Source organism: Pezoporus occidentalis, unplaced genomic scaffold, assembly GCF_034315485.1.
Source record: "Pezoporus occidentalis ecotype Australia unplaced genomic scaffold, CSIRO_AGI_Poc_V1 ctg32, whole genome shotgun sequence".
NCBI lineage: Eukaryota > Metazoa > Chordata > Aves > Psittaciformes > Psittacidae > Pezoporus > Pezoporus occidentalis.
In genome coordinates, this window is record NW_026915158.1 from 4,136,563 (window position 1) to 4,151,217 (window position 14,655).

At 38.9% G+C, this 14,655-nt stretch overlaps 1 protein-coding gene across 1 annotated transcript in view; it reads left to right on the top strand.

The window, feature by feature from the left end:
* The window catches only part of LOC134168695 (uncharacterized), a 278,672-nt gene that overhangs the window by 206,330 nt on the left and 57,687 nt on the right, over positions 1-14,655 (top strand). The window lies entirely within an intron of this gene.

The window sequence follows — 14,655 nt, forward strand, 5'->3', positions numbered from 1 at the left end:
GCAGGCTGTTACATAAGAGGAAGCACTAGGATGAATTTACTCCTATGTTACCTGGACACATATATGTTGATGTAGCTTCCAAATAGACCCATATGCATAATATTTTATATATATATATATAAGTACATATATATGGCTTGGCTTGGCTTTGCTAGCAAAGATATGGGAAGGGCTTTACCTGTGCTTACTACAAGCATGATGACCAAGGGCATGTGGGATAGGCAAATCTGGTTGGAAAAAAGCTGCTTAGGCAATCAGGAAGTGTCCAACCAGGACTGTCATTTCCTGGGGCAATATACATATACACACACACTATACCTATACCTTATACGTCCATATACCTAAAATTATACATAGGAAGTGGGAAATAGAACAATGTTTTGCCTGAGATGAAACCTATTTCAGAACCAGCAGAACTTAAAATCTTATAATAGTCAAAGTTATCAGAGACCTAGAATCTGTAGGTCTGCAGCAAACTAGGCTATGCTAGTGGTACAGCAAGCAGGAGCAGTAGAACAGTGCGGCAAAGCAGTTGGTGCAGCGGACTCAAGAGCCACACAGTGCACATGAGGACAGTGGGGAGTCTTCCCTAGACTAGCACCAGTCCAGACCCACGAGCTGAATGCCTGTTAGCAGTCAGAGTCTGCTAGATGCCCTCCTGGATCACATCTTCTAGTCTAGGCTCACCCAAGAGAAATCCAGGGCTCCACTGTGTGAGCAAAAGCATGGGGATGATTTGAAGATTCACTTCACAAAGTTGGTCCTAGTCTGAACTACGTCAGCGTGGCCCTAGCCTTCTGTTCTTATCCAGCAGGATTTCAGGAAGATAGTCCTGAGTGAAAAAGCACTCTTCTCTGGGCTTAATAGCTTCTTCCTTCACGTCCTGGTAAAGGTATGCAGTTTACTTTTCTATCGATACATGAAACAGGCAAGTGCACCCCCTCCCTTCAATTCAATTCTCTATTATGCATCACACAACACAAGCTGCTCCATGAAATCGAGAGGCAAAAATATAAATGGTAGACCTCAATTCCTATCTCTGTTTCCTAGGTGGCCTCAAGGTTTTTCTGTGCTGGCATCAGAAAAAATAGAGGAACCTTCTTCTTACGGAGAGACATGCTTGGGCTGATGAATGACTCAGTCATGTTGTATGCAAAGTGGCCTTTGTGTGCAAAGGCACACACACAATCCTGCGTTCTGGAGACCTCTTCTCCTGCACTACATTTTGACTCCAGTTTCTCAGATGGGGAGAGTAGAAGTTTGTCTGCCACACATGGTACACACAGGTAGTAGAAGTTTTCTGCCACACAGGTAGGGAGCTGGATTATGGCTGGAAATACACCCAGATGTGCTTCCATGATTTCTGTTTAGGCTTATTTTCATTCCCCTCAGAGCCTTCCCTAACATATTCTCTGGCCTTTTGAACCCAACAGTACTGCTTGCCAGCTGAGACCAGTATCAGCTTTGTCACATCATCAAAGTCTCCAACCAGGTGTTGTGATCTGGCTGTTTACTTTTCTTGGGCTGGCTACTTTCGTTGCCTTATCCATTGCATGTCCCTGGAAGACCTTGTATTCGAATCTCAGTGACTCTTGGAAACCCCAGCATAACTATCTGACACACATACAGTAGCTGTCAAGCCCGTGCTTTGATCGAGTTCCTCTGGAGGGGTGCATTAATTCCTGGAACTAAAATAACACCACAGAACTGAAATACTAAACTAGGTTGTAGGTGATAGATAATGAAAAGCTGAAATAGCTCACTGTTTCCATAGTCAGCATTGCAGAAGCCAGTGAGATAAACAAATGTAGACAGACCTCCAAAGTATTCTGGTTCCCCAGGACATGGTAACTCCCACATGTCCCCATTTGAGTTAAAAATACAGAACATGTGTCTTGCCTTTCCTTCCAGAACCTGTATCTTGAGTGTGGTGGAACTAAATTTGTCCTGGTCTGCTTTTCTTACAGATAAAGCATCCTAGACTGCAGACCTCTTAAGACAGTTCATTCTTTAGGGAAAAAGGGTTTGGGGAGACTGTGTGAAGCTGAGGCACTATTGAGATATTTTTTCATTTGAGGTCTTTTTCTGCCTGTCTGCCTACAGGAATGTAAACGACTAATTTGCCCACAACCTCTGGGTCATTGCTTCCATAAGGACAAGGGCAGAGCATTGTCACAGCGTGCCCTCTCTTCAGGGCTCACACATGGTGGAGTATTGGCATGTTTGGCCTGAGAAAATAAGATCTATCTTAATATTGCAATTTTGTGCAGGAACAGGGAATGCAAAGAATGAAGGTGAGTTGAATACCTGGAGCACTGTGTTCAGCTCTGGGGCCCGCAACACAAGAGTGATGTGAACTTACTCAAATGAGTCCAGAGGAGGCCATGAAGATGATCAGGGGGCTGGAGCACCTCTCCAGTGAAGACAGGCTGAGAGTTGGGGCTGTTCAGCATTGAGAAGAGAAGGCTCCAGGGAGACCTTATAGCAGCCTTTCAGTACATAAAGGGGGTCTACAAGAAACCTAGAGAGGGGCTTCTTACAAGTACATGTAGTCACAGGACAAGGGGGAATGGCTTTAAAGTGAAGAAGAGTAGATTTAGATTAGACATTAGGAAGAAGTTCTTCACTGTGAAGGTGGTGAGACACTGCACAGGTTGCCCAGAGAAAGTGTGGCTGCCCCATCCCTGGCAGTGTTCAAGGCCAGGATGGATGGGGCTTTGAGCAACCTGGTCTAGTGGAAGGTGTCCCTTCCCATGGGAGGGGGGGTTGGAACTGGATGATCTGTAAGGTCCCTTTCAACCCAAACCATTCTGTGATTCTATGAAAATTAGCAGCCAAGGCTTGCAGTTTTGACTGCCAGTAGAGAGTACTCTTAATGTGATACCCAGAGGATGAAGACAATGCAAGTAAAGCATGTAAATCTAAAGAAGCCCTTCTGATTTCTTTTGCACTTTGGATCAAACCACACAAACAACCCTTGGTCCTCTGCCAACTCCTCCACCCATGACAGCAGCTCTCAGAGGTGGCTTCATATTGCCAGCTGCAAACCCTTGCACCCTTACTGTCTTCCTTCCTCGCTTTTTATTCCCTTTCCTATTCTTTCATCAGTGGTGTAAAATAGGTCTTTGATCACAAGACAGTTCAGCAAAGTAAATTGTCTCGGTTTATTTTTTCCTTTGCTTAAAACCTAAACAGTCAACTTGAGCAACTTGCATTTAATGTTATTTACTCACAGCCTTGGTAACAGACTCCACGAACAGCCCCACAGGCTGGCTGAGCATGATTTCATGTATTTGGAAATAGTTTCCAGGTTTGGTTGCTCCATCACCTTCCCAGGGATTGAGGTGAGGCTGACCAGCCTGTAGTTCCCTGGTACTCCTTCTTTTCCTTTTTGAATGTAGGAATGATGTTTGCTTTCTTCCATTTCTTAGAAATCTCTCCCATCTGCCACCTTTGTCAGCACGTATGGATGCATTCTATGCAGCCCAATGGATTTATGTATGTCCCTTTTGTCAAACAGTAAACAGGGTCCTCCTCTGCTACTAATGAGTTTTCTTTGCTCCAGACATTCCTTCTGGTCTCAGGGACCTGGGATTTCTGAAAGCTGGTGGTGCTAGTAAAGACTGAATTGAAGAAAGTATTGAGTGCCTCAGCACTTTCTGTATCATTTGTCACAAAGTTCCCTGCCTCATTCAGCAATGTCATTCCTTAGTCTTTTTCCTTTTGCTGTTTATGTACATGTAGATCCTTCCTTACTGCCCTTCACATCCCTTAACAGACTCAACTCCAGGCTGGCCTTGACTTTCCTAACCCTGCAAGATCAAAAAACGTCTTTATGCTGCTAGGTCATCTGTTCCTGCTTTCACGTCTTATGCACTTCTTTTCATGTCTGATTTCGGATAGGAGCTGCTTGTTTATCTATGCAGACCTCCTGCCATCTTTGCTGTTTTTTTTCTTTCCATCACTTTCCTGTCATTCATCAAGAAGTTTGGAACAGGCCAAGCCATGGTAATACAAGGAAAGACCCACAAGTGACACTTTTTGAAGCGATTACACAAAAGCATGAATTTAAGAATGCCAGGGACCCTTGAGGATTAATCCTCTAAGCTTTGCCCATGGGTTGCATATAAGCCACAAAAGTACAGTAGAGGTCTTTACACATGCACTTTGCAGCATATTAAAAAAGGGAATCATGTTCTCCTGTCACAACAACAGGCTGCACTGACTTAAGTTGAATAAGCTGATTTGTCATGGAGTGATAGGACTCACTACTTTCTAAAAATGGGTCATTTTTCCCTTTATCTCACCCACTCCAAGCACACTAAAATCACTTCTTGTCAATGCTAAAAATTACAAGGGATCATCACTGCATAAAAGAGATTATCTCTGCTATTTTATGGCCTGTTTGTGGAGTCTTTTACCAAGTCTGTGAGAAGGCTGTCTACAAGGCAAATACTGAGAGTTCTGACTTCTTATGTACAAAATACCAGTTGATTTTATCCCATAAAAACTCAAATGACAATGTAGGCATATTCAGTGTCTAAAGTTCCACAAACACCTATTTCTTTCTCTAGACAAATTAAAAACAGTTATATCCATGCAACCTGACTATCTTAAATTGGCAGGCTGATCTCTACTTTGCAGGAATTTGCCTCAGAGTAAGAAAGTAGTGGTTGTTCTAGATGAAGCAATGATTAACTTGCTTGTGTATGCAAGCACATTACCTTTCTAGCTTTAAGATGCAAGTAAGTTTAATCACATACATGATTACATTGCAGAGTTTTATTACTAAGGGGGACTGAAAGTTTCCTGATGCTTTGCATTGGTTTGCATGATATCGTTACAATCTGTCTATCAATACTTGTTTTCTGAACTTACTGGAAAGTGAGCTTTCCTTCATTCTCAGGCATTACCCAGTAGCTAGTAGCAGCCACAATAGGCAAGCATTCAAAACTGAGCTCACTAAAAATACTGCAGAGAGCAGTACGTAAAAGCCTTATTTGCAATCGTTTGTACCAGTGCCCGTCTCATTCAGCACTCTTTTATACCTGCCTGGTACCCAACTGCCACCAGTGACAATACCTGTGTCAAGGGAAGGGCAACATTAAACCAGACTCCATATGTACTGCATCAGTAGGTAAAGCTGTCTCACACAAAATTATTGCAAAAGGTCATTATTAGAGTTTCAAGGTGAAATATCCTGAAGTCAGAATAAAGAGTGATGTATAAGCTAAACCTTTATTCAACTCATTTTGTCTGCGTACTGCATACAACTTAGCCACATAAAGGTGGGAGCAGAGAGCAGAAAGAAATTGCTTTTTGAATGGATCACACCCGGATCGTGAAGGAGTCTTTTATGTCTTGGACCCTGTTTGATGTGTGAAAGAATATGGAAGGTATACGCTGAATGAATCTGTGTGCTACAGATAAGAATAGTCACATCCTGAGTAGGGCATTTGTCTACACATTGGAAGTTCTTCACTTTGATAAGATCTGTTACTGATACTAACAGCCCCTGTATAAATTTCAAGTCCTTACATGAAAGAATAAGCATGCTTGGCCATTGCAAAGAAGTGTGTCAACAGAAATATTCCAACAGAACAGAACAGAATAGGAATAGAAATATAATATTTCAGTTGGAAGGGACCTACAAGGATCATCTAGTCCAGCAGCCTGACCAATTCAGGGCTGACCACAAGTTAAAGCATATTATTAAGGTCATTGTTTAAATGCCTCTTAAATGCTGGTAGGCTTGTGTATTAGTCACTTCTCTAGGAAGTCTGTTCCGGTATTTGACCAATGTCTCTGTAAATAAATGTTTGACAATGTCAAAAGTAATATTTTGGTTAAAGTTAAGCACTGTTTGAAGACATCAGACACAAGCAAGCACTCAACATAAAATTAAGAATGAACAAGGTATAAAGTACTGAAACATTATAAACAAAACACTTTCAATGGGTAGTGTACAATAATATAAAATTCTTGCAATAAAGGGTTTGCTTGTTTCATGTAGAAAGTCTTTTCATTATTCCATTCAATAGTGCAAGTTTAATTTTTTAGCATATCACTTGTTTAAATTTAATTCTTGCCATATGTACCCTTAAAAATACTTGTAATACATACTACATTTTTGTTCTTAGTATTATGCTTTCATATCCTGAGGCAAAGAATAACAATTATAAATTCATGGATGCAACTGAACCCGTTTCTCTTTTTGGGACATCCTCCATTTTTTGTGTGTTTTGCATCAAATGGAAACCTGACAGTCACCTAGACTTCTATTCTCTTTCTCTTTTCCCATGTACTTATGTTAACATTACATGTGCAGCCCTTCAACTGGAAGTCAAAATATTGCCCTACTCCCACATCTAAACTGAAAATATGGTAAAGCAAATTTTACCATGTGTTCTAAACAATCTATAGAAAGTGGAGGAGTACTTGTATACAAGTGCATTTGTAATGATCTTTTGATTACATAACCCTTAAGATTCTGTAAGATTAAATCCTTAAGATTCTAATAATATACATTAATAATAATAGTTAAGACAGTGTGATTTTGTAATTACAGAGGTACAGTCCAGTAATGATAGGAAAGATCAATTCTGTTACTTTCAGTTGCTCCTCTTTGAAGAAGTCTGCTTCTTTCATCCCCACCATCGAATTTTTTGACCTATTTTTTAAATTTCTAATCCTCTGGCACATTCCTTTTCAAAATATCCAACACAGCGTCTCTTGCTCTTTCTTGGTAAAAGGCAGAGCTCCTGTCATCCTGGAAAAACCTTGTATTGCAGGCAAGTGACTTTATTCCCGTTTCCTAAAATGATATACCTCAGCACATAGACAGAACTAGATGATCTTTAAGGTCCCTTCTGACCCAATCCATTCTATGATTCAATATGGGACAAAGGTCTGACTTATTAAAGAATATATCAGCAGTAATAGGTCGGAAATTATGGCAGATTACATGGGAGAAGAGGAAACTTACATACTCATTTTCAGCCTGGAAGAAAACATCTTTTACTAAAGTGAATAAACAAAACAAAACAAAAAAGCAACAAAAAAACCCAAACAAACAAACAAAAATACCCAATAAGAAAACAAAGGAGAAAATAAGCATCCTCAAACTAGTCACTGGTATTTCTACTGCTCAAAAGAAGAACAAGTAATGGAGCCAATACAAAACCAATAATCTTTCCTTCTCCCACCAAAAAGCTATTTTATCCTCTGTATCTCATTTCTCCCCAAGTCCTTACCTGTTGCTTGCAGCAAGCAGAAGACCACACTAGTAATATGCCAGGGCATTACTTCAACTTTCAGAGTTCAAACTAATTTGGAATGCAGCCAAAACCACACTCAAGGCAAAATAGTGAAACACCTCCTATAAATCACAAGATTTCTAAGAAGGAAGATCTTCAGTTAAATAACCATCTTGAGACTGGATCATAGCCTCTTCCATAAGTTACTCGCCAGCTGGGGCTGCACTACTGACATCCTAGTCTGCCTTCCAGGTAATGAGAGAAATAATATTGTTTCTGAAAATAAACTTTTATATCCAAAGAATAAGGAAACTGCAATGACCTATTTATTGCAGAGATTCATAATTATCATTGCCACCATTTCAGCCTCTGGAGCACGTAAGAACATTCAGTTCTCATTTAGTGAGGTCATGCATAATGTAACTTCAATTGAACTTAAGGTATTGGAAAGGGGAAGGGAGTCAAAGAGTAAGATTTGGTCTTGTTTTGCTTCTGTGTTTGTAGAGAATACTCATCCCATGAGCACGATGTGAGGGATGGGCCTGCTAGGAAAGCATGTTGAAAGCCAAGAGGGTTTTGCCTGCAATATGCACATCATCCCTAGGGCACAAAGAAGACGGGCTTGAGATGAGCATTGGACAGGTACTGATTTCATGCTGACGTTCTCACTAGGTGTTGCAGGTTCCTGTGTGTACTGATGAGTCCCAAATGGTTAGGAAACTCCACGAAATGCACCCTGGAACTTCCAGCTGGTTTCCCTCCCCCTCCTCCCTCCACTGCTGCAGACATTGATCAAGGGGAGATAAGGATTTAGTTTAAGAGCTCTTCCGGAAAAGCATCTGCACATGCAAGTGTTTAGAAGATACAAAAACTAAGATAACTTTAAGAATGATTTTTTCCATACTACTTTTAACTTCTTACAAATGTAGTTGCTTTCATACTTAATGCAGTTGTTGGATTTTTCTGCTGCTGAATGACAAATTTGACATTCTAAGTCAAGTTAGATTAATGAAATAGCTGTTTTGTTGCTTACAGTCATTTGGGTTTTTTATTCCTTCTGTACCTTCTGTGGTGCCAATGGTGTGAGCTACAGCATAAGCAAAACCAGCGCTTATGACCTTCCAGCTAGCAGTACATTTCAAGAAGTTGGGCTCCAGTTACAACATGCATTGACTTAGAAAATCAAACCCCACCAGGTTTTACCCACTCCTGATATTACATTCTGTTGGTGTTTCAGCAGCTTGCTAGTGGAGGTTGTGTTGAAACAAGCTAAATGCTTTCCACAGTTATTGTCTGTGCTCAACTGTTAATAGCAAACTTCTGTGATATCTGGAACCAAGCATACTAAAAAAAAAAATAAAATAAGCTGTGCAAAATAATGCTAGACTGAGTAGTCAGTAATCTCACCAAGATGACTGCAGATTCTTATCTTTGGAAAGCATTTTAATCCTTGCCTCAGGTATTTGTTTTGAAAGATGCAGGTACCACACTCATTTCATTCATCAGGCAGTTTATTGCATTTGCTTTTGTTGGTTTTTCTTCACAAAAATATCCTATCTAAAAATTACAACATGCTAACAATTTCATTCTTCTGAAACTACTGAGCAAGGACTTCCAGAAACAGACTTTATTTTCAGAAGTGGAACTGATCTCTGCTCGTACTTTCTCTTTCAGAATTTTTATTTAATTTCTCAAATCACTATATTTCGTCTTCCACATGGAATTTGACTAAGAACCAGCATTTTTCACTTCTAACAAGCCTAAATTAAATCACAGGAAGATCTGCAAACCTGGTACTTGGAAGTGAGCCTTGTGGACTTGTGATGCACTGAACAGTTCATTCTCATTTTCATAACAAATTAAATCTCTCATGAACCAACTGAATTTGCTGCTCCTGAAAAATCCTATGTTCCACCATTGTTGTTGACACTGTCCTAAAAATATTACAGGCTACAGTCATTCTTTGAATATATTTTAATGCTCTTGAGTTTAAATCTTGCACAAAATCTGATAACATCAATGGTATTTTGAACAGTCTTCCCTTGACCTTGAAGTCAGATATTGAGTTAATTTAAACTAAGATTAAAATCAACATAGAATTTACGTCAGCTGCAGGGCAATACAAGAATCAGAATACTGGAGCAGGGGACCATGGAGGGGAAACATGCAGGGAAAAGAATTTCCTTATGCTAATGTTGCTACCAGGAGAAAAATATACTTTAGTTGCCATAGTGGTGGATTTATACCCTTCGTTGAGTCAAGGAAATACAAACAGATCCTTTCATGCAAATAGCACCTGCACTGCACAAGCAGCATTTGCTACAGATAGCAGTAGTCCTTAATTTTCTATGCCTTGAAACAGTGGTGGGTTTTTTCAGTACAACTTTGGGAAGGGGAATTGAATCATACAGAAACTTTGGAGGACCCTGAGAAGAGCTATAGAATAGCTGTAAAAGTTTATGATTTTTATCAGGCAAGGGTTTGTTTCTAAGATTGTTATCTGCAACAAGCAGCAAGCAGGGAGCAGAGATCTTGCAGGCCAAGATGACACCTACAGCCTCTCATCTGAAAAGAGAGAAAAACAAGGCCTTTAAGATTTCTGCTTGCTCTAGGAGGATCATATTATTTTCTTTACTTCTCCCTGTTCTTTAGTAAGTATCAGCTATTTTGAATGTACCCTCCAGAATAGGCATATTTCTGCTTTAACATAACCTGCATTTAGTGAAGGGTGATTTCAATCTGACTAACAACAAACACTTCTCACGCAAGTTTGCTGTGATTCTTAAAATGAGCAAACAAGGTGACATAGCAAGTGCCCACCTCTCCAAAGCACTGCTTGAGGCTGTCCAAGGAGGAGCAGAGGCTTTTCTGTAGAACAGGCTGGTGTGAGAGCTGTCATTGCAAGGATCAAGAGAAACCATGTCTTCAATCATGAGCAACAGCCTCCAGCATTTGGCAAGTTAAATGGAAGCAGGTTTGGACTCTGATAGGTATCAAAGGGGTTTTGATAAATGAGAAAATGCTTCAGCCTTTGTTTATTGAAAATGTTAGGCCTCCTTGAACATACACAGAAGAATGTAAGCACCATTTAGCTGGCACAGGTGGACACAGGAGCTCTATCCCTCTCATGAGATGCTTGTTCACAACCTTCTACATAGCTGATCTCAGCACAGTGAGCTAAGGAAAATAAATATAAGTAAACAAAGACAAGTAAATGCACAAAAATGAGGACTAGGACCATGGAAGTAGAATATTTTTAAAAGTGAGAGGAAAAGATTATTAATTTAGAAGCTTATGTTATGCCTCTGGTTTGGATTTGTGTTTCAAATGTCTTCCAAACTACACTCATGATTTCATGCATAATAAGTGTGACATGAAATTACAGTGACTGCTGATGCAAATGAAGTAATTGTGCATGCCAATTATGTGTTACATGCCTGTTGCCTTGTTTGAATAAGCAATTACTGAATTTATACAGACAAGCATGTTAACTAGGAATGCATATTAGGCACATAATTACCACCACTTAATTCAGAAAATCGGGCAAAGTAGAATTTAGCTGGGGGAACAGTTATGAATCTTGTCATTTTTCCTAGGCATAAAATTCTAGTTTCATTATATGAATTTCTTGCATTTATACCAGCTTATGCCCCAAAGTGATATAGAAAATTAAATAAGCTCAGTGAAATCAGACACATGCCTAGATAAGTGTAGGAATGGTCATTTTGATTATTTTGGCACTCTTCAAGTTTTGCCTGCAAATTTGAGGATGCAGCGCTATCTGTCGAGAGCTCTGAATTTTCTACTGAACTTCAGTTACCCGTTGGCAGATTAAGCAATCTCACATGCTGTAGGGCAAAGGAGGCAGAGGACAGCCAACACACTGAAACATAAATTTTAGCCAGAGCGATGCCTGGTATTTTCTGCCCTTGAATGCTTGGCAGCCTTGTATTGCCAGGTTGCACTTTTGTGCCTGATCTGAGAAGTGCTATCAGCCAGTTCCGCAACATCACCCACAGAGTTGTGATAAATCCTGGATCAGCCAATATCTTGACCACTGGCTGGCCTGCATGGATTCATCAGTTATATTTATAATTCTCAAAATGGTACAAATACGTAAAAGCTCAATTCTGTTATAAGATCTCCTGCAAGTGAAGTCGTAACATGCATTTGTCAATTTGAAAAGCAAAACCTTGTATTTAATTATTCCTGGTTCTGGCTCTGTGTGTAGTCCCAGCGCTAATCAGGCATTGATAAATCTTAAACATGGATGTCAGTACAGAAAGAAGATCCAGAACTACTTATTTTATAACCTTATAACCTATATATATTTCATATTTTATAAAATAGTTATCATTGTTATAATAGTTATAATTGTTTTAAGTTATAAGCTAGATATTTTATAAATTTTTATAACTATGATAAAATCAGTAATTTAGTGCTCTTTAAAGAACTCCCAAATGAAAGCCACAGAACTGGCAGGATTCCCCCAGACCCAATCTCATAAATTTGGGTTTTTCCCACTGAGAATGTATCATTCCTTTTAATTGAACTGCTTGCTTTTGTAAGGCAATGTGTGCAAGAGAGGAAGATAAGTCACGTATTTAGGAAATTGCCTGCAGGTCCTTATTAGAGCTGAATTATTTGGGCTATTTTTCTTGTTTCTAAAATTAAGAGAATTTGTTGGCAAAAACTAACTCCCTGGACTACAGAATCACAGAATCCTAGAATGGTTTGGGTTGGAAGTGACCTTAAAGATCATCTAGTTCCAATCCCACTGCCATGAGCAGGGACACTTTCCACTGGACCAGGTTGCTGATATATCCAACAAGGTGGAAGGATTAGGGATCCATCCTTTAGCTTCCATGGAAATCTCAGCAGAGGATTTCTGAAATACATCACCTACGCTGTCCTCCTTTCTGCCCCTGGTGTTAACAGTGTATGCTGGTTTTCACCACTTGAGATTCATGTTGCATAATTATATTTGGAACTCTGGTGTGCTCCTAAAGATGTGAAAACAATCTAGTTGTCTCTTTAAAAGCAAAACAAAAGAAAAGAAAACAGAGCAAAACAAAATGAAAGAACACAAAGCAAAACAAAACAAATCCCCTAAGCCACTTTCACCTCATCTCCCCTCCTCTATACCCCCAAGGAAACCACACTGGGTCTGATTAACTAAAAACCTAATTTCATCTGTATGCAAATTAAAGGAAACAAGAAGTCACTCTGACTTACCATCATTTCAGAAAAGAGTAGTTATCTACTCTGAATTTCTTCAGTGGTCAATTTGGTTTATTCATTCAAGTGCATATTTGACATTGATTCCCTCTCTTTATGACAAGATTTAAGACCTTATCACTTCCGTCTCTGGTAGATCTCCACCATAATTTTATGATGAATGTATTTATGTTAAACCCATAGCAATTGTTTCCAGACTTGTGCAGCCTTAGGATTGCTGCATCCACTTCAAATTTGTAAAAGGTTTGTGTGCAGATTCTCTTCATTTTTCCCAGGTTTTGAGTTGGTTTCATAAAAGACAATGTCTTTCCTGCCAAACCTTGTGTCACTGCATATTCCTGCATAGACCTAACAAAGCCTTGTTAATATCAAAACGTTCTTGTAAAAGATGAGAGTATAAAAGAATTTTTTTTCTGTGTGTAACTGCCATTTTTCTTACTTTTCTTGTGGAAAAATTGCAAATGAAATCTAAAAATATTTTTGTCTTTTTGACAACATTTTGCACTGGTATGTTTTTCTCAAAGACAGAATTGTTTTAAATGTGAAGGATTTGATTTCAGGTAAATATTCTGAATGCTTGCAAATTACCATTCTGATAAGTGCATAAATACAGTACACTGCTTTCTGTTTTGTCATTTGGCAGCTTTTCTAGACTGGGCTTTTATTGGAGAAGGTTTAGGCATCAATACCCAGCAGTGTTGCCTTCATTGAAAAAATGCAAGGATTACATGTAAACATGTGCCTCTTACTTGATGAAGAGCTCTGGTTAGTGCTATGTATTTATTTATAGGCATATATTTTAACTAGTTCAAAATTGTTAAAAATTGCTATTTAAAAAAAATAAAGTTGCAAAATTGTTACTTAGTGAAAGTTAAATTTTTCAGTGACTTGAGGTTTCACAAACCCCAGATTTCTCTTTTACATTCTACCAGTTAATTAGGAATTATGTTGATTCATGTCAGTCTTGTGATGTTATACAGCTTCTTTCATCTGTTCTCAAGTGAACCCATATATGTTAAAGTTTATGAACATAAAACTGCAAAGGAAGTTAACTTCACTCATTCATTCTTCTGGTTTGAGTTTTGAACAAAAAGAAACTAACCAACTGTAACTTGAACTATTTGCCTGCTTGTTTCAGCCCATGATAGCAAAATTTAACTTCTTCGTAAGATGAAAAATGTGATGAAAATTGAACACCAGATTTTTTCTTACACATATTTTTTCTTTCCATTGCCATAAAAAATGATAACAATCCTACATGTTTTTTTTTAAGTCTACAATGGAATTCAATATTTGTATTTTATGCCTGTTGTTTTAATTATTTCTTCCTGTTTTTCACATATTTTATTTAAAAAGATTTCACTTCTTTGTTTTCTTTCCCATCTTGATTAGAGATAAATTTCTGATACAGAGGAAACTACCAGCCATGCCTTATTAGGGATTCCCATGTCATATTAATCCATCTGAAATTTTAGGATCTCCCTAAAAATGATGCTGTCTCAATTCTCAACAGAAACAGACAATGCTGGACACTTTGTGAGAGCCTTTTGTCCTGCCTGCCATAGGTTAGTCCAGTACACCTGAATGGGATACAGTGGCCTGGTGAAAAGTTGGGCTTTATGCAACTGTGGAAAACTTTGTAGTTCTAAAGGAAGCTTGCAGATAAATGAACATTTAATAATGCTCCTTTGCCATGACCAAATGACTGCCTATCATACAACTAGCTAAAGATGATTCTGTCACCTCAGGCCCCAGTTTACCTGTATTTCTGGAAATCTGAAAAATAAAAGCTTGTAGTACTTAAGCTTTAAAGCAGGCCTCAAGGAGAATGATGCTCAAGTGTGGAGGTGAGAGTTAAGAGACTAAATTATATACTCTGTAGGCAATCCTACTATAAAGAGAATGGAGATGCTGTTCTAGGATTTTGAGATCTGGTAATTCTCTATCATCAGGGAAGGGGATTTTGCATCAGGGAATGTGGTTCATGCTGTTCATCTTTTGCTATCTGAGCTAATAACAACATAATATTCTTGTCCCTATCAATGACTAATTACCCTGAATATTCCCACTCTGATTGTGACCAGTTAGCCAATTCTTTATCCAACAAATGGTCCACCTTTCAGATCTTCTCCTACAGTGGGTGGTTCTTAATTCTTTCATC